The sequence below is a fragment of the Corvus cornix genome, chromosome 10 (genome assembly GCF_000738735.6).
Source record: "Corvus cornix cornix isolate S_Up_H32 chromosome 10, ASM73873v5, whole genome shotgun sequence".
Taxonomy (NCBI): domain Eukaryota; kingdom Metazoa; phylum Chordata; class Aves; order Passeriformes; family Corvidae; genus Corvus; species Corvus cornix.
In genome coordinates, this window is record NC_046340.1 from 6,524,161 (window position 1) to 6,551,163 (window position 27,003).

A 27,003-nucleotide genomic window follows, 5' to 3' on the forward strand; every position below is an offset into this window, starting at 1 on the left:
AAAACGTTTTTGTGCCAGGTGCTTTAAAATACCAGAGCGACCTGCCAAGCTTGTGCATCAAAACAGCCCCTCTGCAAAAGGTCCTCTGAGGCAGCCAGTGGACTGACAAGTATTTTTCAAGCGTTTTAAATCTAATCCAATTCATACCTATTTTCAGCCTTGAGATTCCCCTTTGTAAAAGAACACCTCAAAATGGTTATGCCTGATAGTTTTCACTGTATTTTCAGCTTTTACAAAGCCCGATTTACTCAAAAAAAGAGAGGATTAGTAGCACTAGCTGCCATTTGGCCAGGTGAGCTCCAAGAACAGCTCTACAAATAATCCTCACTTGTGCCCTACACAACATGCTCCTGGCAATGCCAGTCCTACTGAGAGTTCAAAAAGAAAAGAGAAAATAGAAGCAAAACCAAAAAATGCACAAACCCTGCCAATCACCCTCATGACCTACCTGAGCCTCTCTCTCCTGTTCTAAACCTGGGTGTCCTGAACAGGAGCACAAAAACATTACCCTGACAAGGGCATTTATTGTATCTTATGGAAATCAAACCATCCTTGAAAAAAACCCCAACCTTTTAAGCTCACTTCACACACAGATTTTTAGGATTTCTCATTGCAATAGACCAATTCCCTGTGAATTCAAACCCATGACAGTTTCTGTTGGGGTTTTTTTGGGAAGAGAAGTGCACAGCAGCAGCGAAATAAGGCGACACTGCTGAACACTTGGTCTTGTCAAAAAATCATAGGAATACTTCCTGCAGGAAGATTTTTCCCTCCTCTTATCTTACTAGATGGCCCTTACATCAGTCACTTAAAGTGATTCCTTGGTTCATAATGCACATGTCATTCCAATTTTTCTAGGATGCAAACTTAGTTTGCAAGGAGCCAGGCAGGTTTGGAAGATATTTTATTTCATCTTGTTAGGAAGTTCTTTGGCAAAAACATAGGAGAAAATCTGAGTGACAGATAAGCCTGAACGACTACTCTGCATCAGCAAAGGACTAATTTAGGTTTCTAGACAAGTGGATTTCTCCAACCAATGGCCAGGCAGGGAGCAGCCTCTGAAAAAATTTAAAAACCTTTAATCCAGTAAGAAGAGGAAAAACAAAAGGCAGATCATACTGGTCATAACCAAACCAAGATTCATAGGGACCCTAATATAGTCAGTAAGTTGGACTACTTCAAGTTTAAAAATGAGGAGGAAAAAAAAAAAAACAAACAACAAAACAAGAAACAAGAGACTAAACTTTGTTTTCTGCTATTATTGGAGGAGCACAGTTTCCAAGCCAATGGCTGCTCTGAGCCCTGGAGAGCCATTCCTACATTTTTGGGCAGGAAGAACTCGCTGTATCAGATACAGAAGAAGGCAGTGAGAACAACTGGCCCTCCTGTGAGACCTGGACTGCACATGAACTGCCCAGAAAGCCAAACGCACAAGAACAGGTAAATACAAATCCCCCTCCCCTGCCCAGCTCCCGCCCGGCACGGGAAACCGCGTGGCAGCACACAATGCGGCACGGGGCAAAACCCGCACTGGCCTTCCCCGGAGTACGGAATGGATTCCGGAGAAAACCCGGACTGGCATTTCCCCGGAATACGGAATGGAGTCTATGGAAAACCCGGACTGGATTTTTCCCGGACTACTGAATGGATTCTAAGGAAAACCCGGAGTGGATTTTTCCCGGAGTACTGAATGGATTCTATGGAAAACCCGGACTGGATTTTTCCCGGAGTACTGAATGGATTCTAAGGAAAACCCAGACTGGCCTTTCCCCAGAATACGGAATGGATTCTGGAGAAAACCCGGACTGGCATTTCCCCGGAATACAGAATGGATTCTCGGGACAACCCGGACTGGATTTTTTTCGGAGTACGGAATGGATTCCAAGAAAAACCCGGACTGGATTTTTCCCGGAGTACAGAATGGATTCTAAGGAAAACCCGGACTGGATTTTTCCTGGAGTACAGAATGGATTCTAAGGAAAACCCGGACTGGATTTTTCCCGGAGTACAGAATGGATTCTAAGCAAAACCCGGACCGGATTTTCCCAGAGTACTGAATGGATTCTCAGGAAAACCCGGACTAATGCCGAGTCATGATGGTTTCAGTAAAAGAAACAACATCCCCAAGCCCTGGAGCTGAGCAGTTAAGACCCTGCTTCTCTCTGTGCTTCCCAAACCACAGCACTTGTACTGGATTCCCAAAAACACATGCTTGCAGTAGAAAACAACCCAAGACACCCAAAGCAACATGCACAGATATTAAAATATTAAATATTTCCTACCATTTACAAACCCACTGCATATTTTAAAAAAAGGCATGCACCAACCTTAATTCAACAAAGAGTTCTAGCCACAGGTTGGAAAAAAATGGCATCAAGACCAAGATGCAAGATATGTTTCCACTTGCATTTTGGTCTAAGTAGCTTCAGTGCCCAACATTTTAATGTGCTTTTCTTCTCTGAAGAATACATCAGAATCACTTTTCCATTTAGGCTCTGTTTTGCAAATGCTGCCATTGTGGCCCCAGGCACCACAGACTTACTCAGGAAAAGGCTCACTCACACTTTACTCCAGAAGAGGAAAATTTCATCAGAAACTTATTGACCGAGGTTACAATGCAAGATGCAACCAACAGTATGCATTCTCTTATCATCTTCACAAGCTGTTAAAGTGGGTGGGGCACTGCTCGTTATCTCCTCCCATGACTCATCCTTGATAACTCCCTCCAGGTGTTATCTCTGTGAGCAATCAAGGACCCACCACGTGACTCATAGAATTACATCAGCTCATTGTGAGATGCTCCACCCAGGGGGAGGAGCCAAGTGTTCCCACCTGGATCTAATCTGGGGTTTGGAGCAGCACAAGCAGCCCTTACTGGATTCCCAGAGGACAAGAGCTACCACTGGACCTTCAGGTGAAGGCCAGACCCTTCAACAGGACCACTTCATCTGGACTGCTACCACCACCCTGACTAACAGGGTGTCAGGTTGTATCCTGACTCTGTCACTGTTCTTGCACTATTACACTTATTTTAATTTTCCTATTAAATTATAACTCTGACTTGCAATCTCCCACTGGTTTGTTTTCAAACTAGTACACTTAGGTTTCCTACACGAGTACCTGTGCTAACCTCACTCTCTGTGGCACAGCCTGACCACATCTCACACTGCAAAATTACAAATTGTTTCTTCGTAATTGCTCCTCTTCTTTCAACTCAAAAAATTATGGGAAAAATGTTCTTCTCTAAACATATACTTTAGGCAGTGAGAGAGAGAACATGCTCATTTTGCTGAAACATCCTTTCTGAGGCACAACAGGCTCAAAAAATGTACATCATTCACGCAGCAATTGCAACGATGGAGTCACTTGGTATGGTATTCCCAGCGAGAAAAACAAGAGCTCTGTTCCCAGGACACTGTATTTGCACTGCATCCAGGGAATATCCCAGAGGAAGTAAAACCCCAAGCAACAGAAAGTATTACATCCCTAGCCCAGAAAAGAGAGAACATGTATTCAAGCCCCATTTTTAAATAAATTAAAGCATCAAATAGTGAAAATCCAAGTAAGCACGGTTTGTGCTCAGTTCCACTACCGCACCTTTTGCACCTGAGCCTTTCTGCAGCTCGCTCATACGCAAAACCCCACATTTTGCAGACGCCCGAAATTGTTTCTTTCCACTGCCTTTACAAAGTGGCCTTTCAGGCTGGTCCCTCAGGAATAGAATGGGTTAAGTGCTCACAGGTCCCAGCCTCCCCAGTAAATCATTTATTACCCCAGCTCGGGGACAAGGAGCTCTGCAGAAGCGAGAGCCCACGCTGTGCAGCTGTTCCCAGCCAGGCAACTCTCCACAATTATGTTATAACACAGGATTAAGCTCGGGGAGTGGAAATCCGTCCCTTCATTGCTGATGGCTTTTTTCTTTTTTTCAAGTTATGCAGCTATTTTAAATGTTACAGAGCTCATTAACATGAAGTTCATTAAGTAGTAACCACTTTATGAATGAAATGGTTGCCACTATAAGCACAATTATGGAAATACTAGACCAGCAGGCAGAAAAAGGAAAGGGTATGAGAATGCTGCTCCTGAACTCCAAATTAGCCCTTTTTTTTTTTTCCAGATCCTTCAGAGGAGGCACACCCAGAAATCAGATGTGAGGCAGAGGCTGGTTCCCAGGCAGGTCTTCAGGTGAGAAGCTCTTGCTGCCTGTGCTAGACCGCCCCAGAAATTTTGGTGCTGTGGCTGTGTGCAAAAAGTCATCCCCCTTGGTCACCCCAGAAAGGGTCTGGCATGTTCCTCAGCAGTGAGCACTGCTTGCTGCAACTCACCATGCTCCCAAAATTAGCAGAAAGTTAAGAAACACTATGACAAATCAAGCCACATACTGCATCTGTGCAGCTGGTGTCGTGCATTCCTCCTTTAAATATGATGAACTTGGAGGCCAGCTCTCAGCAAGCCGCTTACTCATTCCTGATAAAGCAGGTTCCATTCATAATCTTGCCAAGGACTTCATTTCTTTCTCAAGGTCTGAAAATAGGTATAATTCCCCTACTCAACTACACTGAAAAAAGGAAAACCCAAATAAATTACAATAACATACTTGTCTCTCTACAAGTAACAACAGTTTATGATTAATCCACCCAGCTGTTGCCACAGCTCAGTAACACCAAATGATTTGGACTCAGTCTTGTTAAAGTCCTGGTCTTGTAGGCAAAACCATGGAAAATATGAGGCACTGCAGAAGGTAAACAGGTTAGGGACAGTGGGAAGAGAAAAGAGGCAGCTTGCCGTGGTTTCCCTCCCTCCCTCCCTCCCTTGACAGAGCTCACACATGGCAAGCACCCATTTCCAGGCAAGACTCTGGCAGTTTCTTTGCTTCAGGCTAACAGTTTTTACACACTCGAGCCTTTTTGGAGAGAAAGGGTGTAACTCCGTGAGTCAAAACAGCTCCTGTCAGTATTGCAATAACCATGTACTCGCTTTTAGGTCAGATCCATCCTGTGATCTGGTTCACCACACCAAGAAACTGGTGTTAGCTGAAAAACAAACCCAGAAGCCTCAGCAACATGACTGCTCCGGGGCAGACAGACCGACAGCCGTTGTGGTGACCGGGAGGCACCTCAGCTCTGATCCCAGCCAGCTCCTGTGGAAATCCTGGGGCTGTAACCATATGCCTGCCCCAGGGACATGAAAGCTGTATCTTAAAATATTAGGGGAAAACAGCTGATGTTTTAAGTGTTAAGTGCTATTTTATACCATGGCATGTGGTTGATACAGGAGGCAACACCACATACCCCTTTTCTACTTCCACCACAAAGAGACTGTATTTTATGGCAAAATAACTTGTTGAATTTGTTTATATCACTGTATTTGCTTTGCTATCAGCATCCCCTCCTCCTGTCAAGGCTAAGGCTGACAATCAGCATGACAATGGGCAAACCCGTTCTCCAAAACCCCTCACCTCAACCTTCATGTATACCTGAAAGAGCTACCAAAACATTTAACCTTACTTTAACTGCATGAAGCAGTAGAGGTGGCTCCAAGATGTTCTTCAGGTCGTTCCCACACCAAGCAGGGAGTAGTAGGGCAGGTCACGACACTCAGCTCCTGGAAGAAGGAAGAAGAAGAAGGAGTCACCAGGTGCAAGGGTCAGCATGGCTGAGAGCAGTCCTAACACCCAAACTGGCACTGCTACACCTTCACCAAGGGGGATGGAAACCATCCTCTCCCTTGCTTCCCGCAGCAGTCCCGTGTGGTTCCAGGAGCACACACAGGACGATGGCCACATTATGGACAGGGCTATTTATAGACACACAGGGGCATCTGGCACCACCTAAGAATAACTGCGCTGCTGAGTTGTATTTACTGCTGTCCTGCTATTTGGTTTATCCCCAAAGCTGATCTGCTGTCCAGCACCATATTCCAAACAACTAAGCTGGCCTTAAGTCCTTTGCATCCATCAACACAGCCCCTCTCAGAGAGACTTCACTGAACTCTTTGTGGACTCCCTCCCACCAAGGTGTTTTAACAGGAACAAAGGTAGATGATGGCAGATGGTGACCAGCAGACGAAGCCCAAATCTACCAAGATGTCTCTGCCAAACCCTTCTGCATTGCCTGCACTTTTCCACAGGCTGACTTCCTGCTCTGGGGCAAAATCTGCTCAGCAGATTCATCTATAGGGATAGTCTCCAAAGCACACCTGGAAAGAGGAGCTAAAGTGAATCAAATGTTGAAAGGTGAAAAAGCCAAGGTTGGGCTATAGTTTATTAAATGCTGTGTGGGAGATTTTATTAGCTAAATCAAAGTTATCAAGGTATCTCAGGCCATCATTTGGTTACCACACCAGGAAAGGTTGTGGCTACACACACACACCACCGAACACAAGTGCGACAACCAACTGCCTCCGCTTGTTCTACCAGAGAGAGACTCTGCCCCTGCACTCTCCCTGTTGGGAAAACATCCATAATCTGGGAATCTCATAGCCTGAGCCAACCTGCAGACCTCAAAGTGCAATTACAAGCACAGAAGTAACAATGGCAAAACGAGTTACCAGCTGGGAAAACAATTGTACTGTGTGAATTAGCTGGAGAACGTACTGCACTGGAAGGTGAGGCACTGCACAACAAATCTCACTCCATCTACACAAGAACAGCATCACCTGAACATCTCAATGTCAATTTTACACAATGTTTTTTCTTAAGATTAACAGCTAAAAGTCTCTTTTATCCATTCTGATGAGAAATGGGCAGAGTATTTGCATGGTACTACAAGGTACTGTGTTTTACTACAAATATATATACTTAGACCAAACTGGAAAAACAGAAAAAATTTCATCCTCTTATTCCTCTTAAAGTATCAGGATTGTGTATGAATTCCTTCATTGCCATGTCACACATTTCTGAATTACACTCTTATGCCAAACTGCTGGAGCTGAAAGTGGAATTACCTGAAGTCTTAAACCCCAGTTAAGAGCACACAAACACTCTCTGGATTCATTAACCAGTAAAAACCACCCTCGCAGTCACAAACAAGCAGACTGGAACTTTCCTCTGGCATTTTTGTAGCATTACTTTCAGGACCTCAATTTACAAGATGGTTACTGTTTGATAAAGCAATGATTAGCTATTTGCCATCCTGTGTTGATCTCCAAGGAACAGCTCTTTCCAAGGCACATACAACAACAATACAGTTTCATTCATTTATAAGACACTGGTAACTTGGCTTTTAATACCTTATTTGTATATTTTGGCAGAGAAAGCAGGGTTTGCTGCTATCCCTTTGAACCAACAAGGACTGTAGGTATGGCTAACACTGCTAGGGTAGATAGAGAGTATGCTGTGAATCACTGCAGGTTTTTCCTCATATCCACTAAGGAATGAGGGTGTGTGTATGGAAAGCTCACTTGGATGCTCAGGACCTGGAAAGTATTAGCAACTGGAGAAAATAAACTGGCCTAGCAATGAAAAACTAACATGGATCATAAAATTCTTCCTCACAGTTTTTTGTCTGGTTTTATTCTGTGGGAATTTTTAGATTGCTAGACGAAGAGGCAAGTAACATTAAAAAGTCCTGGAGATATGCTTTAATTCTGTATGTAAGGAGCCTGCACAATGAGTAAGGTCGTCCACATTGAAGTACTAATACCCCAAAGACCTGATTCCTGCTTGCCATGAAACTGTTACAGGACAACTCCCGCATGCCTAAGCACACCCATTTCAGAAGGATTTCCCCATGGGGATTTCTCCTCCTCCTCCTTTACTGAGAAATCATTCCCAAGTGTAGATGAACACTGACATAGCTCCTGTTTTCTGACTCTTAGAAAGATGGGTTTAAAAATCATGTTTCATGGGTGAGCTCACACTGCTTTACAAATAAAAAACTACCCAGTATTATCACAAGAAGATAATAACATACAACAGCTTTATAAAAAGCAACTTGGTTTCTACACTGCTCTGCCAGTATTTCAAACAACCTCTGGATAATTTCTTCCTAAAAGGGCCCATAGTCATGATATCACATTAGAATGTAAAGAAGAGTCCTTTTGACACTTGCCTTTACACAGCCTGTCTTGCTTGGGTTTAATAAAAACAGGGGGGAAACCCCATCTCTTTTGCTAGGATGGGATTGTTTTATAGCAGACTGTTCATGGTCTTGCTATCTCCACACTGAGAGAGCTAAAGCAGAAATTACCCAGGCCACTGAAGAATTACTGAAACACTCTTAATGAAGAGAGAGGAAAACAAAAATTAAGGACAGTGTTACAGCTATTTACAATTTTAAGAAGACAACCTAACTGGCCCTGTGGATTATATAAGCAATTGCTGTAAGAGATGAGTCCTTTTTCCAAAAAAGCCCAATGGCTTAGAGGTGATCTGCATCTGATACATCCTCTAGAGGCAGAGGAGTAAAACATCAAAAGGTACTCTCGTTACATTTCTAAATTAAATGAATGGCAGTGAATAACACAGGCAAAAATGAAATTATTCTGTGTTGAAAATCTATTTGGGATGAATCAGTTGGGACTCTTAAACGTGCTTGGTAGAGCCCCAACATGTGGACCTCAGAGTTTCCAGTTATCTTGCTGATTCCTCCCCAGCAAACTCCCACCCTTCCCAAACACTCCCCAGTGCCCGGCACAGAGGAAACCACTCCTCAAATTTTTCCTTTTTTCCCTGAACCCAAACCTATTTTATTTTTCTGAGAAGCATTTCATGTTTTGTTGCTCTGCCATCTGAGCGCTTTGACACGTCCAACAAGTTCTCTCACCATCTGGTTGTAATTGCCATCTCAAAGCTTTCAACAAATTCAAAAAGCAGCATCAAGATGAGGGCACTAATGGTCTGGGAGATGGATGGCTAATTATTTGGGATTATTTGATACAGCTGGAACCTTTTCATAGACAAGACACCCAAGTACAGCCAGTCTCCAGCACCCAAACAAATCTCTGGGTTTTTTCTGAGCTTTATCTGTTGCCTGCTATAAAACCTCCTCACAATTTCATATCAAATGCTGTCAAGGGAAACCTTGCTTCTCCTCCTCATCTCCCAAATTGCTGGGTGTACAACTGCATGCTGCTGTCATCTTTTGCTCTGAATACACAGCCTATACTCATATACCATGATACTCTCGTTACAGGACATCCTTTTCCTGCTTCCATCGCATCTCCCAGGAGAGACTGGCTCACAAGACCTTTCCAGAAGTTTGGCCCATGGTCAGAACTGTTTCCTAATTCCTTAGAGAAGGGAATCTGGACACACTCCTTGGACAACCAGAGGATCACACCCAGCCAGCCTGGGCTTAGGAAAGGCAGGTCCTGCTTGACTAACCTGATCTCCTTCTATGACAAGGTGACCCGTTTAGCAGATGAAGGAAAGGGCACAGATGTTGTCTGCCGAGACTTTAGGAAAGCCTTTGACACCTTGTTTCACAGCATTCTCCTGGGGAAACTGGCTGCTCATGGCTTGGATGGGTGTATGATTCTGCTGCTCACTGGGTTAAAAACTGTCTGGATTGCTGGGTCCAGAGCGTGGCGGTGAATGGAGAAATCCAGTCGGCAGCCAGTCCCACCTGGTGTTGCCCAGGGCTCAGTACTGGGGCCAGTCCTGTTTAACACCTTTAACTGGACGAGGGGATCAAGGGCACTCTCAGTCAGTTTGCAAATGACACCAAGTACTGATCTGCTGGAGGAAGGCTCAGCAGAGGGATCAGGAAAGGCTGGATCAATGGGCCAGGTGGGGATCAGCCTCTTCTCCAATGTAACAGCTGACAGGACAAGAGGAAACTGCTTCAAGTTGTGCCAGGGGAGGCTTAGACTGCATGTGAGGAAAAATGTCTTCACCGAAGGGTGGTCAAGCACTGGAACATCTGCCCAAGGAATTGGTGGAGTCACCATTCCTGGAGACATTTAAAAGATGTGTAGAAGTGGCACTTAGGGACATGGTTCAGTGGTGGTCTTGGCAGAGCTGGCTAATGGTGGGACTTGATGACCTTAAAGGTCTTTTCCAAGCTATACAATTCTATGATCCTATATACATGGAAGATTAAAGTATTATTTGCCTGAAATCTGCATTGCTTTGGACAAGTGTAAGTGCAGCATGATCCTCTAGCCATTGCATCAAGCTACATTTGTACTATAAAGAGTGGAGGGTAGATTGCAGCTCATCACATTTTGACACACACACAACATTCCACTGAAAGTAAATGATGGGTTTTGTTTAGAAAGCAGCATCTGACTTGGCATACTGGATGAAGAAAAGCCAAGAATTTTAAAACAATAGAAAGTAAAACATATCCATATTTCACATGTCTGTACACACTGCAGAGCAAGCAATAATATTAAGATGTTAACTGCAGTCCCATCAATCCTGATTACTAAGAGGTGGGAGACAAAAATTCTTTCATATACACAAAGTTAACTTTTGAAACCCAAACTCTTTTGACAGCGTCGCCTTGAACTTGTAAACAGAAATAGTACCATGTTGGAGTAAAAGGGAAGCAAGGCAGCAACAAACCAAGAGCACTTCCCTGCTCACTCTAGCCCTGGACAGACACAATTTTTCTCTCTAGAACTTGGAGATCTGCACAGAACTGAAAGAAGTTTGGAGTTTTTTAATTCTACCAGCAATCACAACAAAGCAGCAGAACAGAGAGACCAGTGATGCTTTATGGTTCTCTCCCTTGCCTTTTGACAGCAACCTGGGGTCATAAACACCTCTTGGGCAATAACACACAGCAACCTGTTTCTCCAGGAGGTGCCATGGGGACTCTGCAAGCAGTGAAAAAGCCCTCACCTCTGAGAGCATGGTCCTGCACAAGTGCTCTTCAAAGGTATACAAGGTCTCAGCCTTCAAAACTGAAGAAAAGAAAAACTGGAAAGAATAATAATATTTTTGTTACCCATTAGTTTTTACTAATAAAAGCAGGACTTGGTCCAGAAATTTGATCTTCTTTAAACTGCAGCCTGTCACCACGTTCATCCTAAACAGAAACTGCTTCTTTTCAGACAGCCTTGTTAAACCACATCAGGATTGAGATAAGGACTTCAAACTGTTTCCACAAGACCATCACAGCCGACTGTCTGTGAGAGATATTAAAACTTAACTTGTGGACAGTTTAAAAATCTGTGCAAGGGATTAGCACTTCACCAAACCACCATGGCAAGACCACCACTCTCCTTCTTACTGGGAACCTGTATCAGAGTGATTAGCTAAAAAACAAAGCAAACAGCAGCAAGCTGCAGTAACATCTGAAGTCCTCAGACACTTCTAAAACACTCTTCTTTAAAAAACTCTTTTAATTCTGCAACAGGTTCTTCTCCTTCGCTTCTCCTCTACCATGACATTCAGGTGACAGTCTCAGTGAGTTGTGCCTTTTTGCTAGAATGGAGCAAAGCTCAAAAAAAACCCCTCCAGAAGACCAGGAAACAGAGGAAGCACAGTGAAGGACTACTTCAGCAGGGCCATCATCAAGAGCTACCAACACAATGCCTCAAAGGCACAGGAAAATGCCACTTAGCCACAGTTTCCCACTTAACAGAACGGGCCTATTTTCTTAGAAATACTGGGTACAGGTTGTGACAGGACATGCTAGACATTTCCTGGGGAGGTGACATGGCGCCCCAAGAACAGTATATGGACCCTGAGAGAAGGCAGAGTGATTTGAAACAAGATTCACGTGAAAAATTCAGGTACTTTGAAGGGTCGTCTAGTCTATCACCCTGCTCAAAGCAAGGCCATGACATCAAGGTTATGAAACAATCCACATGCTTCCATTGTTCAAAACTGTCCCAGTCAATGTGGCCTGTTTCTCAGTTCCCATATCTAAAATTGAGCTAAATAAGGTAATTGAACTCCATCACCACAGAAGGAAATCAAACTCACCATTAGTTCAAAGCATTCCTGCTCCAGCTATGAAGCCTGAACAATTCACTTGTTTAATCTGACTTTCCCCATGTACAAAATTGATTTTCTTCTTCATTTCCACAGAGTTTACAAAAACAATCAATAAAATAAATAAATAAATTTTTACTGTACCTAGAAGTCTTGTGACAAAGAAGGGAACGTGTACATGTTGAAACCAAACACCAGCATGTAACGTGCACTGACACATTAATTGATACAAAGCTTTCTCCTCCATGTTAAGGAGGTATCTTGGTATAAAAGACAAAGAGCAAATCTATATTCTTGTCTCCCACTGCAGCTCCTGCCAAGCCCAAGGTCCCTCTGTGCTGAGCACCACGGATGCAGCAAGAATCCCTCTGCCCCCATATTAAACCGAGAAATGCTGGGAGGGGACACAAAGAGACAGAAAATGACACAACTTGCCCAAGGCTTTAGAGGTAGCTGCCAGTACAGTCTGTAATCTGGCTGGTATCACCTCTCCACCCACAAAGCAGCGATGGTTCCCCCTTTCTTCAAAAGCTGTCTCCATCCCCACCCGCTGCTGCCTGGCTCTGCCTAACACCCGCCACGCAACCGTGACATTAAGTCACTTCACTGCTCGAATCAACATGCCACTGGAGCTGCCCAGCACTTAATTATACGAATTAGGAGATCTGTATAATGGTCCTAAACCAGTAATGAAAGAGAAGGTTTAATGATGCAACAAAAACCTGCAACGCAGCACTCAGATTATGGGTGGGTTACACAACAGCTCGAACAATTCAGCATTTAGGCTGCAGACTTGCATAGCGCACATCACATTTTCCCAGAGCCATCATCTGACTCCAAGCACATGAGATCCACTCAAACACAGCCTTCCTGCCTCCTTTTGCCCCAGAAGCTCAAGGACGAAGGTGAGGCTAAGTTTCTGAGCAGTAATCATCCACATCCAGGAGAAGAGATGCCCCAAGCAAAGTCAGCCCTTTTCCCAAACTCACACTCAAAGAGATTTATCTGAAGCCTGTTCTAGCAACCACTTGTATCTCACAAGTAGTGCTTGCTCCTCCCAGCATTAACACCCCATCGCACAGAGATGACATAACTCCAGTGAAACCTGTTCAGTTGACAACTGGAGTGACTTTTGCATTGTGCCATGTGAGTTAACTCCCAGCTGCAGCCTGGTTTAAGAAAAGATTATGAGCACAGCTTTAACAGAGATATCACCCATGAACTGACAGCAAATAAGACAATTTAGGTATTTGATGAGCACTCAGCATGAACTGTTCATATGGAAGAGAATGCTCCTACCCCAAGACTTCTGAACAGGGTTTATTACTAAATAAGCTCAAACACTTCCAGATAGTATTGATTTCCATCCATAGCACTTATACAGCTTAAGGGAGAAATCATCTGGTTTGAAATATTCTTTTAGAATCTATTGACCTTTCATATCAATAAACACAATACCAAATTGCAGCTTAGCAGGCTTATTTCACCTTTATTTTTTGTAAAGTGCTCAGATGAAAAGCACTATACCAGCATCAGGGCTGAGAAGTATTATTTAGATTTCAAAAAGCAGGTAAGTGCCATGGTCAATCCACATGTTCAATATCAAAGGGCTCAAAAGAAAACTGATAGGACCAAAACTGCAATGGGGAAGGAAGAGTGATAGTATCAGCTGGGAAGCTGCTTATCAATATTTGCACATGCTTGTTCAAACAAAAGCCTCAAGAAGAGATGCTGTGCCTTGTCTAGAAACCCTTTAAAATGTTGCTAGTATGTCACTGCTCTTAGTGGAAGAATGTCATACTCATATTCCTCTGTCACCTGTAAAATACACTATTAATTCTATTAAAATCCACAATGGAAACTTCACCTCCATGTATTACCATTCCTGCACTTTTTTGCCAAGGCAGAAGGTAGCATAGGGTGCTTTTACAAGCCACTTACAGCTGCAACAGATCTGCATTTACTACATCAAAGCAGATGGCTGGAAACAGCCAGCATGCAACCATGGAGCATCTTTTACCCTGCAAACCCTTCAGCAGGTTGCCAGATTTGTTTTCATATAGATCAACTTCTCTTTTCCCTCCCTCTAAACAAAAAGACTGTTTTCATTCAGCTGCCCTTTTCTCCCCCTTCACAAATGCAGACACGGGCAGTAAATTCCTTTTTAAAGAGGCAGATCATAGCAAGGCAGTGTGTTACAAGCAGAAGAGCAAGGGACATTATCAAATAGCACATGGCACAGATTTTTCCCAGTATCCAAAGAGTCCAGGGCATGTAACTCCAAGTGCATGCCAGGGGAGGAAGCAAGCTTTTGCCACCAGCAAAAAGATTCCTGAAATAAGACAGCAAATGCTCTCAAAGCCTGACATCAAATACAACCTGAGATTAACTGACCCTGCTACTGGCTCTGCATTCACACAGCAAAATGAAATCCTGAAGGTGCCTGCATCCTCACATGTGTTTCACACACGGGCTGGAGGTGGCCAGAGTCAGACCTACTCATTATTTTCTCTGCAAAGCATACTCCTCCCCGTTAATCAAGAGTTGCAGCCAGTCACCCAACTAGCACTGTGATGACTTCACTGCCAGCTGCTAGGCATCCTGAGAAAAACAAAAACAAATTACACGAGGGCTATGGTCACTTACCAAATCCTACTACAGATATACCAGGCTATTGGGCAACTTTGCTGACATACCTGCCAGTACATCAGGGACTTACTGCATCTCTTCCCCAACCATCCCCTGAAGCAAAGGATCTTTAGTTACAGCAATGACAGCAGTTTTCACCCAACAGAACACCCTCCCCCTCCTCACCTACCCCAAGCAGGTACAGCAGAGGAGCTTTTTGCTCAGTGAAGGAAAAATAAGACGTTAAAGCCAACTCACTGCTGGGCCACACCCTTCCCCCAGTGCACCTGTAAACGACCGCTTGTGCAACAGCACTCGAGCGTCAACAGGACTGTGGGCACTACCCAGACACGCACACAGCAATCAAGCAAAGGCACTACCTGCATTTCCACGTGCACGCAGGGTTATCAAGTGCCTATCTACACCTATGCAAGTGGTGATTCACCTCTTGCAAACCCAGCCTCAAACTGTTGCTATCTCCTCTTTCCTGTATTCCTGCAGTTGTGGCTAATCTTCCAGTCACACATCGCCTGCCTTCTTCAGGACTCGATCATCATCCAGCCGAGCACCAAATAGGTTAGCTGGTAACAAAATAAAAATAAAACTTCATGAAAAATAATTCAAACCCCCGACAGGTTTTCCTGACGTGGGAGGGTGTCTTCAATTGCAGCCACAGTCTTTTCCATACAGCGTGCATAGCCTCATCAATGTATTTTAGTATCAGGAAAAGTTTTTGCTCCCTGCTTTGATGAGCTGATCACAGCCTGCTTGTGGTAACACATTTTGGTTGCCATCTGACCCAGAAGAAGACTCTCAGAAAGCATCACCTCTGTGCACAAAGTGCATCTTGCAGAGGGCACCAGCGGATATTTTCCCAGCCACGCACAGATGCTCGCTAGTTTGTCCCAACACAAAAGCTTTAATAATCCACCTGCCATTCCAAAAGCATGAATAAATCCCCTACCTGACAACAGAGAGGAATAACCCTAGCAGTAAAAGCAGTGCTCTGTAAACCATCACTTCATGAAACAGATACCTGTGCCCAGACTGACCGGTCCTCGATCAGTGTCTAAACCACGGATCCAGTTGTCTGGTCTTGGGGCACCAGTTTGCTCAACATTTGTGTTATTTTCTTCTGCAGGAGAACATTTTAAGACAGAGATTATACCACAGTATTTAATATTGTTCTTTACCTTGTGTCAAATGCTTTTACTCTCTGTGCTTTTCATTTGTTGATGCTTGAGCTACCTTTTTCAAGATAACGACTTTACTTTTGGGGTTTTTTTCCCCCCTCCAGGTGCCCTGCCCTTAACAGCAGCAGACTTAAATCCACACATTATTCCACACGACACATGCTCCTAAACAATGTTTTTCTGATCTGTATTTACAAAATGCTCCAACATACACTTCATTAATGACAACTAAGGGCACATGCACTTTTTCCACAGCATGTTTAGGATTAGAAGGAGTTAAGCCACGGAAAACAGTGACACATTGATGCCAATTTAACTTTTGTGTGTTCTATGCACAAATAATAAGAAATAATATGCTTTAGATAAATGAGTAAGTTCTGGCACTTCTACAAACAACAGAAAACAAAGACAGCAGAATTTAATGTCTGCCCAGAAATCTAAACAAAGAACGGGTTTAGACAAAGAAAAAGATGAAGAAAACAAAAATACAAGGGGTGCAAGTGTACGGCACAGACATTTAGCACTAGAGGTTGCTAGAGATCACAGACAACCCATCAGATCCCAAAAAGTGGTCAGTGCCACAGGTGAAAAAATGCTCCTTCACTAAGAGTCACAGCCTCAGCGAAAATCTCAAACAGCCTTTTGAAAAGCAAACAGATCTCGCAGCTCTTGGATCATCCAGGGAAACCTGACACTGACCAGTGCTGGGAAGACACAGCTAAACTTTAGAGGTGCTCTTCTGCAGGTCGTTGCCAAGCCTCCTCCAGTGAGGGACTTCATCTCTAGTAAGGTTTCAACAACTGCTTTATGCCAGCCCCAAACAGTTGCCACCAAGAGGTTTTGTTCAGCTCTGAGTTGCAACCAGCCACACATCTGCTGCTTGCTGGACCAAGGGTCAGCCAGGTCGACACCCATGTTTCTTCTGACACATCAGTTTTCTGCTGGAGTGGGTTCCCTGATGTGGGAGAAGAGGCCTGAGTGTTGGGACATCCCAAGGAAATCCCTGTGTGCTTGGAGGGGAGCCAGCTGAGGGACCCAGGGCTTTCCCCAGGGACTTACTTCCCCAGGGACCTACGGGAAGGGCTCTTTATTGGCTTCTAAATTCCTCAGGGTGAGGCTCTTTCTGACATCTAAATTCTTGGCAGTGACGAAAGAGGAAGAGATCACCTGAACTTCAGGTGGAGGAAGGACAGTAAGCAGAAGCCGATTAATTCCTAAGCAACAGAGATCTTCCCATGCAAACCTCCAGAGGCCATGGGCTAGGGAGCATGCATGTGATTAAGGAGGAATGGCAAAGGTGGGGCCAGTCACAGAAAAAGAGAAAAAACGAAGTTTTTCCAGTGTTTCTAGAGGAGATAAACATCTACCTACTGAATTTTATTTATTTGAGGGTGAGAGGTTGTTTCTTTTCTTTTTTGAGATGACATGAGGGTCAAAAGCATGAGTTAGGATGATTGAAGCCCTGCTTCTGTTGAAGGCTGAAGAATTTCACCTTCGCATTCCTCTCAAGCCCATGACTTCAGGATTAGGCCCATTTCTAAATGCTTACAGGAGAAATTCAAAGTTGAAAACCAAGCCAAATAACCCCAAGGGATTTGTCTTCAGTAACTTTTCCACAGCTTGAACTACAGCTGTTTTCCTTTACAAATTCCACCTCTCAACCGCCAGAGCACTAGGAGAGGAAAGCAGCAAAGTGCTATGGTTGGAAACAAAAGCTCAGCGTGGAGATGAAGCAAAAGATCAAATCCAGTTCTGCTGCAAGCAAGACTGACCACTGACACACTGATTTAGTTCCTTCTGTGCAAGAACTCTTGAGGCTGGCCTTCCTTTTTCCATCATCAAGGGTACAGAACAAAACTATGAGCCAACCAGGACAAAAAGGTTTTTTTGCATGCCTGGAACTAGCAAGTAATTTCTCAGACCTATTTTAAAATAAAACATAAGTCTCCAATGGAAGTAAAAATCAAGTTCTTTATTCAAATCCTGCATGCCCCACCTGACCACGGTTTTGAAGCATCTCTTGCCAGCCTCAACCATTCCTTAGGCAACTGAGGAAATGAAATACAAAACATTAAACAATGTGGATGGTCAGACTTAAGCCAACAAAGACAAGGAAATTGCAAGTTAAGCTTCTTGCTCTCCCCTTGATTCACCTTGTTTTGTTCAGCTACTGCTCTGTTCCCAGACCATTCCTCTCTCCCAATGCCAAGAGCAACAGGACAAAGAAAACAGCATGGTCTAATCATAGGTGGCATTCCCTCCTATCCCTGTCTTGTTTGTCACCCAAAAATCCCAATACAAGCACATCTGGTTTCTTACTTCAGGAGCCTTGCTGGAATTAAGTGCTACAGCTCTGCTTGGCTGGAGGTCCAGATGTGCCCCTTCCTCGTGGTGATGGGGACATTCTCTGGCCAACATCTCCAACACAAGAGGTTGCAGCAGCAGGACAAACCTGACATTCCACTATCTTGTACAAAGAACAATAAAACATGAATGATATTTCTATTCCCAAGAAGAAAGATCACAAACTGCAGAGGGGAAAAAGAAGCAGGGCTGAAACTCTGGCAAGCCAATGTCTTTTCAAAGTAGAACAAAAAGCAATCTTTAAAATAAAGGCCTCCAAGATGGTAATTTTTCTTCACCAATAGCATGTACTGTTTACAGTCACAGAGTGAGTTTGCAGCACTTCAGTAATGGATTAAAGAAGTTTCATAAGCTTGTAAAGAAAAATACTTCAAAATGTGTGCATTAAGAAAGCATATATGTTACATAAAAGGCAAAACATGGGCTAAATATCAAGTGCTGTTACAAATTTGGGGAAGACTAAAACCATCTTTTATTTTCCATACTCTATGGGAAGGATCCAACACAGGACACAACTGCTTAATTGGGAAAAAATGCACGTGGCTCAAAGCCTACAGGCTGTCTTCTGATCAGATGCAAATGATGAGTATCTCAGGGCTTCTACAGAAGGTTTTGAAGAAAGGCCACACTACCAACCCATCACTGTATTTTAAAGGGATTCACAATATTACTCCATTTCTTCTTCACATTGTCTTTCAACAGGACAAATCTTTCTCATGGCATAGTGTAAAACTAAAACCTTAGAAAGACAAAAGACAAGAGCACCAATCTGGGGACTGAAGATGTGCAAAATATGCTGGTGAACTCATTGGGAAGCATAACACAGGGAATAAAGTCCACTTCAAGGATCCATCAGGTCTCTGTTTTGCTTTTCTTTTCTCAGTTGAATATATCTGCCAAAAGGATTGCTCAACACTTTCCAGCTGTAATTCTCCCCTACTACTGGATCTGACTTTTCCAGGAGTATCTCACAGTTCAGTCACTGGTAACAGGTACTTCCATCACAAAACCTTAGAGACGTCCTTCATTAGCAGTGCTATTTCCACAAGCATCCAGGGTGTTAACAAGCCCCACATGCATAGGGATGAGGAGATGGAGGAAGTTCATAAAAAGGTTTGCTCACTATGAAAATCATCTTCAACTTCCCACAAGTATGGTTCCACAAACACTTGCAGTAAGGCAGGTTGTATTATTCTCTTCTCTCTTGCCCAATAGTTGCTATTAGTGGATCTGGCAAGGCACCATGTGACAGAAAAATGCAGCTGCATTTTTGGCTCAGAAGCCTCTACAAGAGCCTGTGAGCCATGAAACAAAAGGCCCACAAAAAAGCAAAAGAGAAGAATGCAGATTCAGTTTTCTTTTTATTGTAAGCATGTGTCTCTACTGCATAGTCCTGATGCACATAAATGACAAAAAATGTAAGTCATTTTGAAGTCCCTTTAGTCAGGTAACTTGGGCTCCATCTGCCCGAGGCCACTTGACATAAAAACAGAACGGAAAGACTGCCACTGACCACAGAGAGTCTGAGCCACCCAACACAGCACGTGCCCTCATGTGCCTCTGAGCTATGCTTTTCTACAAGTCTAGGGTAATGTGGGGGGTTTTGCTGTTTTGGTGGTATTGATTCTTTTTGTAGAATTTCTCCCAAGAAGCCCAGGATCCCCTCATTCCCAAAGCATAAGGCTGAGCTCTTTTGCACCACCGCCTTGTAGTAAAACATCCCTCATCTGCCTGTTGCACTGCAAGTAAAGTTTAAAATGCAACACTTTGTCTAACATGTGTCGAATTTCTCTGATTAACAAAATGACAATTTACTGTCTTCATTACTCTCACCTCTCATGACTGATCAAATGTTTCAACCTTTTTCTTTTTTTCAAATGAAAGCAATCCAAAGGCACCCCCTTCCCAGACTGCTTGGAGTGGATATGATAAACACGAGGCACAAGGGAGCGTGAGAGCTATGCGGACTGTGGACTGCAGAAGAATGTCTCAGGACTTCTCTTTATCACCAGCCCATGGATTCTGTCAGCGAGAAGCTGTTCCCACACTACTTCATGTCTTCTGCCTGCAGGCAGCAGCCCGGCTCTGAGCCAGCTCAACAAAACCAGGCTGAAGGAGAGCAATGGAAGGGGAAAACAAGGCATCAAGAATAACCCTTCAGTCAGGATCAACAGCGCAAGTCCACTGACGTTTCCATCCTCTGAAGAGGTTTTGTATTGGGTGGATGGAACATGACAGAAATGAACACTAAAGGTGCACAGAGGCAAAATTGCACAATGCTGTTCATGCACCTACCAAAAATGCTGGTTCTCCTCAGTCCAGCTGCTGCATTAATATATAACCACCTTAGAAAAATGATCCTTTATGTCCTATACTCCTCCAAATAGGAAGTTGAAAAGCCAGCAGCTTGCGTTTCTTCCCATTTCAACTGGGTCCCATCAGCACCCCAGTTCTTGCACCCAGCATCACTCCTGTTAAAAACCAGCTTTGATCATTGCTGTTGGCCCCACAAACTTACTCCACATCAGCACCCATGATGATTAACCACCAAAACAAGCACATATCTTGTCTCCCAGGTACACTGTGTTCCTAGGGAAACGTTGTTTCAAGACAATGCAAGGCAGAGACAAGAACTGGAATGAAAGTTCCCTAAGGCAGACAGAAAATCCTTAAGTGATTTTTGATAGAGAATTTTCCAGCCCTTTCTGAACTGGAGCGACAGAAGGAAAAAACCACTAAATATCACCCCGCACCTTCAGAGAGCAAGGAGTGGAACATAAGCAGCAAGAGGAAAGTTCTTCAAACAAATGTCACCAGATGCATCACAGCTTAAATGGAAACGATGAGCATCCAGGTTGTTGGTGTTCAGATAACAGTCACATGCAGTAGGATTGAGCAAGGTGTTCAACACATGCAAAGAATTCAAAGAGTTTGCTCAAACACAGCAAAGAAATATGGGTATAACCCAACACAGAGACAACCACAGGAGCTTAAGGAATGTACCTCAAAAAAGCGTAGGCGTCATTAAGTTTGTTTTGTAACTTTTGCTCAGTTTGAGGACCCAACTCTGTCCAGTCTCCAGTGAGGGCCACTCACTTTTGCTTCACATGGAGAGGGCTCCCCTCTCCAACTTATCACTCTCCTAAAAGTGCTGCTAGCTAGAGAAAGATGTGAAGGCTGATGTTGGATCTTTGGGTCTGATAGGTCTGATACAAGGTCTCTTTTGGGAGCAGAAACTCCCAATTTCCCCATGAAAAGGCAACTCCCAGAAAATTCACTCCTACTCCACCACCCTCCTGTATTGCATTACAGGGCTTTGCTGCTCCTGTGCATTCCAAGTCATGGACAAAGTCAGGAACCTCCACCAATGCTCAACCAGCCGTGCTCAGGTTGGTTAGATATTATAACACCACAGTACCTAAAACTGCCCTTTCAGGCACTCTGTGCCAGGCAGCCTACAAACACCACACAGAAACACCGCTGCATGTGGAAAGACATTATAATCTTTGCCAATGTTCTTTATTACTGTTCAGGAAATGACGGGCTCATTTTTCAGAGTGGTAAATTCCAATAAATTCTTCTTCAACTGGATGGAAATCTGAAAGTTTAACAGACATAATAAATCGTGTATTATCTGTATTACCAAGCCAGCCTTACACAAACAAATACATCTAAATTAGACTGTAATCTGCAAATCTTCCTCCATGTGAATAGCAGCTCTGATTTTAGTGGAGCTACTCCCATCAAGGAAAGAGGGGTCTTCTCTTTTTACACTATGTAAACCATGGGAAGGAAATTCCTCCCACACAAAGCTCTCACATAATATAATCCCTGCTGCATCTTGCTCCTGGCTCATAGGTTGAATATTCATCTCCACACAGCTTCAAAAGGTGTACACTCTTCAGCATCTATCAGACACTTTTTTCTTTTGTAAAATGAGGAATGTACTGTGAATTGAAAGAAGTTTCGGTGGGTTTTTTTGCATTACCTTGTAAGAACAAGATTTATGTCCCTTGCAATTAAAAAAAAATTATAGTCCAAAAGCATCTCTAAAACCTTTAAGGGACTAAATATAGAGACCGACTTGGAAGATGACTCCTTACAACCATCTCCAACACTAATAGTTCTTTCCAGCCTAGGGCTCTAGGTAATGATTGTGCATCAAGGTCATGTTCTTGCCTGGACAAGTTTATTTGCTGTATGTTTTTAGTAACATACAGACCATACATCTTAGAAAGTCACAGCAGCACAGAAGCATAAAGGCTGACAGCAGTCAGGAAAGAACGCCAACTTTTCCAGTATTATCCAAAGAAGTCTGCAAACATCATCCTGCATCACTATTAGTGCCTAAAAATCCTACACCCTCATCTATATGTTTGCAAGAGGACTTCTCACGTGGCATCATTTATCACACAAGAAAAGGGGACAATGCACAAGGGTCATATTTGGACATATCTTCCTTATCTACTCTACAGGACCTGATTTTTAAAGTTGCTCAAATAGCTCCGACACTGTACATTAAAAGAGAAAAATCACCAAATGACACCAGTAACCTCCCAACACACTCTCCAACCTTGAGATGACAAGCATCTTGTTGATCTTTTTCCCCAGGGCTTGGGAAAAAGCTGGGAGAGACAGCAAGCAGTGGCAGATGCAGAGCACACACCCTCGTCATTTCACTGGAGAGGGGACAGGTTACATCATAAATCAACTTTGTCTTAGGAGGCCACATTGATAAATGTCACTCCAGAGCCTCCAAGTGAGTGACACTTCAACTATTCCATGGTGCAATAAGGACATAAGTTTAGAAAAAACTATAGGTGCAATCAATTCACAGGAACACCAACAAGCGAGCTCTATGGTTCTTATGTTCATCCCTTTTTCTTTCATCTTTATACAGTTAATTTAAAATATCAATCTGTGCACAAGCTTTTCAACCTATGCAATACAGAGACCAATGGTCAGGCTTCTTAAATGCTCTGATTAACTACCAGCAACTTATGCCTTCAAGTATCTGATGTTTAATTAAAAAACAAGGATTAAGCCAAATTGGTTTGTTAGTCAGATCAAGGTCAGCTGATGTAAAGAGACTACAATCTTAACAGATTTTCGTTATTGCATTGCAAGGCTTGAGTACTTTGTTTCATTATGCAAATGTGCAGAGGTCATGACAGAGCCAGCACTCAAAAATCATTCCAAGTCACTAAATGTATCCCAGGTTCTCGTAATTCCTCACGCAAATAAAGAGCGGCAAATGTTTATCCCTCTGTTTTCCCCAGTGTTACTGGTTTACGTTCCTGTAGCTGAGGCAACCACACCACGCCAAGCAGCTTTCAGCCTTTCAGAAAGATTAACTTCTTAAACAGGCACAAACAGCCAAGGTTCAGCTCCAGCCAGCCAAGGTGAATGGCAGACACTCAACTCATGGACCAGAGCACAGCACACGAGACCATGTGATGAACTCCTCGTTGAAATCATCCCCCCATCTAAAACTCCACTCACAGCAGGGTCAGCTCTGAAGTTTTTAGATTACCCCAGGTTTGAGTCGTTTGCAGAACGTCATTCCTTGCTAAACAAAATTATGGAAAAAATGAAGTAAGGAAGAAAAAAGATTGTAATGACTGCCTGGAAAGAGGATGGAAAGGAGCACAGCAACAAATGCAAAAGGCATCCAGAACAAAATTTCATCAGTGACAACACTCATGACACCTCACAGCAATGCCAGGACTGAGGAATACTTTAAATTTGCAAAAAATGCCAACTTTCCAGGCCCTGCTGCACGGTGAACACCACAAAGACAATGGCAACTGAAGTCTAGATCTTCCAAGAGACTGCAACTCCAGGACTCCCAGGAATGTTGGACACAGCTAAGCATAAATAAAAGCAACACATACATCAGTTGAACAAGTGCTAACCAAGTCTAACTAAAACTGTACAACCAACTTCCTCATTCCCTTTCTTCCTCTCCCATCCCTGGGAAAAGACATGAAATACAAGTTATTGCTGCAGTAGGCAAACATTAATAGTGACTGAAACCACTTAACCATCTATTCTTCCTTCCCTTCATTTTTATTTTAAGAAAACCCACAGAACCCCCCGCCCTCAAGAAGGGTTCCAGCATAACACAATTTTTCATCCTTTGCTAGATTGAGTATAGACCTAATTTAGGATTAAGTGCAATTCAACACACAAGCCATATTATTCAAGCCTTATTTCAAGCCATAAATATCCAAGATTAAGAGATGCTGAGAGAATTGGCTGACAGGACAAGACAAAGGAAAACTAAATTCTTCCATATCATCCATGCAGCGAGCTCATTGCACAAGGGCAAGGAACTGAACCTGAGTATGTGGCAATTGATGGGGACTACTCACGCTTATTTTTCAGGGATCTGCCTAACACTTCAGATTTCACAAGAAAAACACTGTGTTCCACAACTCAGCTCTACTCCTTTTCACTTAGCTCAAAGTGTGACCGACGGTAGGAGCCTGATCAAATTCCTTGCTTTATCCACGCCTGAATTAAAGCCTTGGCTCAGCAGACCAAGTTACATGAGCTTTCCCTTTTTCAGAGGATGCCGGCCATTAGTGCTGGTGCCAGCTCTGCAGGTAACACCAGCAAGTCCCAGGGAGCTTCAGTTTGGTTACAAAGAGATTTCATCTCTTGCTGAAGCAGTTGGTATTTCTGCATCTCTTGTTAGACACTCCAGTGCTGTTTGCATCTGCCGATAACATACTTGAAAAATACTCTTGAAAAATCCAGCCTACTCTGATCTGGGAAGTGGGAATTTCTTCAAATAACAAATCAAATCATGCTCACATGGGTGGGTTTCAGCTCTCTAGCACTGATGAATATCAAAGAAAAGTTTCAAAATGTTTATGGGTCAGTTAGAGGCAACACAAGTGCCTCACAAAGGCAGCAGTTGCCATTAAAGGATGATTCTGCCCCTGGCCACAAGAGCCACATCAACTCCAAATGAACCTTCCCCCAAACTCTCCTGGAAAAGCACCTTCTCACTCTGTCCCTGCCACAGGGAGCACATGCACACACATCCATCTGCAACCTCAGTCCAAGTCCAGCTGCTGCCTCTTCTTCAGCTCCAGGGATCTCCACGACCACCATGGAGAGAACAGCAGCTAAGGCTCACCCAGCTCATCTCTGGGGAAGCAAATCAAAGTCCAAATGGTTTCCCTAAAGGGCACCTGCCAGACCTCTGTGCAAGAGAGACAAGGAAGGAAAGGGAGGAAGAAAGCTTTTGTTTGCTGCCAGGAACCAGAGCACAACCTCATGGATGTGGGGAAGAGCATTCCTGGAACAGGCCATGGGGTGATGATAACCTTCAAAGGTGCTTCTATGGAAGAGATCACAGGATGGTTTGGGTCAGAAGGGACCTTTAAAGACCACCTACTCCAACCTCCCAGTCATGGGCAGGGACATGTATCACTAAATCTGGTTGCTCCAAGCCCCCTCCACCCTAATTTTGAACACTTGTGGAGCAGAACTGCTTGCATCTCAAGGGACAGACTCACAAATCTGTGACAGGAAGGCGGACAAGGAAAGGACTGATGGCTTGGGTCAAATGGGATGAGTGAGCAAAAAGGAGAGGACTGGGTCAGGAGGAGCCTGTGCGACTCAGCCAAGCACTCGCGCAGCAGGAGCTGGAAATCTCCACGTTTAAGAGCATGCACACGCAAATGCAATATTTTACAATCCTACAGCACTTTTAAAGTGCTCCAAGTGCTTCATAATTGTTAATTAAGCAATAGTAGTCACAAATTAGAAGCATAAGACTGAGATACAGCTATGTCAGTTTTTAACAGTATGATAGCTATCATGGTTTAACCCCAGGCAGCAACTCAGACCCACACAGCCACTCGCTCACTCCCCTCCAGTGCAATGGGGGAGAGAACTGGAAGGGAAGAAGTGAGAAAACCCATGGATTGAGTTTAAAAACAAAACAGGTTAATAGGTAAAGCACAAGCTGCACAGTCAAGCAAAGCAATACAAGCAATTCATTCCCCACTTTCCAAGGGCAGGCAGGTGTTCAGCCATCCCCAGGAGCCCAGGGCTCCATCACATATAATGATGACGCGGGAAGACAAACACCATCTCTCTGAACATCCCCCTCTGCCTGCTTCCCCCAGCTCTACATGCTGACCATGCCTCCCTATGCTCTGGAATATCCCTTGGACCATCTGAGGTCAGCTGTCCCGGCTGTGTCCCCTCCCAACTCCTTGTACCCCAATCCTGCTCACAGGTGGAGTGGGTGTGAGAAGCAGAAAAAGCCTTGGCTGTGTGTAAACTCTGCTCAGCAGTACCGAAAACATCCCTGAGTTATCAACAGTTTCCAGAGCAAATCAAAAACACAGCCCCATATTAGCTACTACACAAAGAATTAACTCTACTCCAGCCAAAACCTACGGAAAACTTTGGGAGTAAAAGCTACTTTTAAGAAGTCACATACCCCTACTCCTCCTGCCTCGCAGACCCCGGGCTGTGTCCCACATCCAGGCACTGCAGCATTCTCTGAAAGAGGCTGGTGTTGAGGATTTGAATCCAGACTCCTGTTTCAGAGCGTGCCCCGATGCCTCGCACACTGCCAGCGATCCGATCCCACTCCAGCCGGCTCCCTAAGCCATTCCTTGATCGCCAGCCAAGCCCCACGCAGAGGTAATCTTACCAAAGTAACACCGGTATGTGCCTGTAAATTGTGATTTTGTGCTTGACTTGTGTTATCTGCCTCCTCTTGTACTTTGGCTGCACAAATTATCTTCAGCAATTTCATCTTAAAGCTCATGTTTTACAGTGCTGATTTCCCTTAAAAGTATATTTTTTTTAAATTTGCTTTTATTAGTTCAACCACATTTGCCAAGTTTTAACAGACGACTTCTTTCTCAGCTGCCTAATTTCAAATTCACCTTTACATACAGC

The 27,003-nt window shown here is 43.8% G+C and overlaps 1 protein-coding gene across 4 annotated transcripts in view; it reads right to left on the reverse strand.

Annotated features, from left to right (window-relative positions):
* The window catches only part of AKAP13 (A-kinase anchoring protein 13), a 202,319-nt gene that overhangs the window by 148,390 nt on the left and 26,926 nt on the right, over positions 1–27,003 (reverse strand). For all 4 annotated transcript variants that reach the window (XM_039557341.1, XM_039557343.1, XM_039557342.1 and 1 more), the window contains exon 3: positions 5,508–5,604. The gene's annotated coding sequence lies outside the window, so the exon portion shown is untranslated. The remainder of the gene's footprint in view (positions 1–5,507; positions 5,605–27,003) is intronic.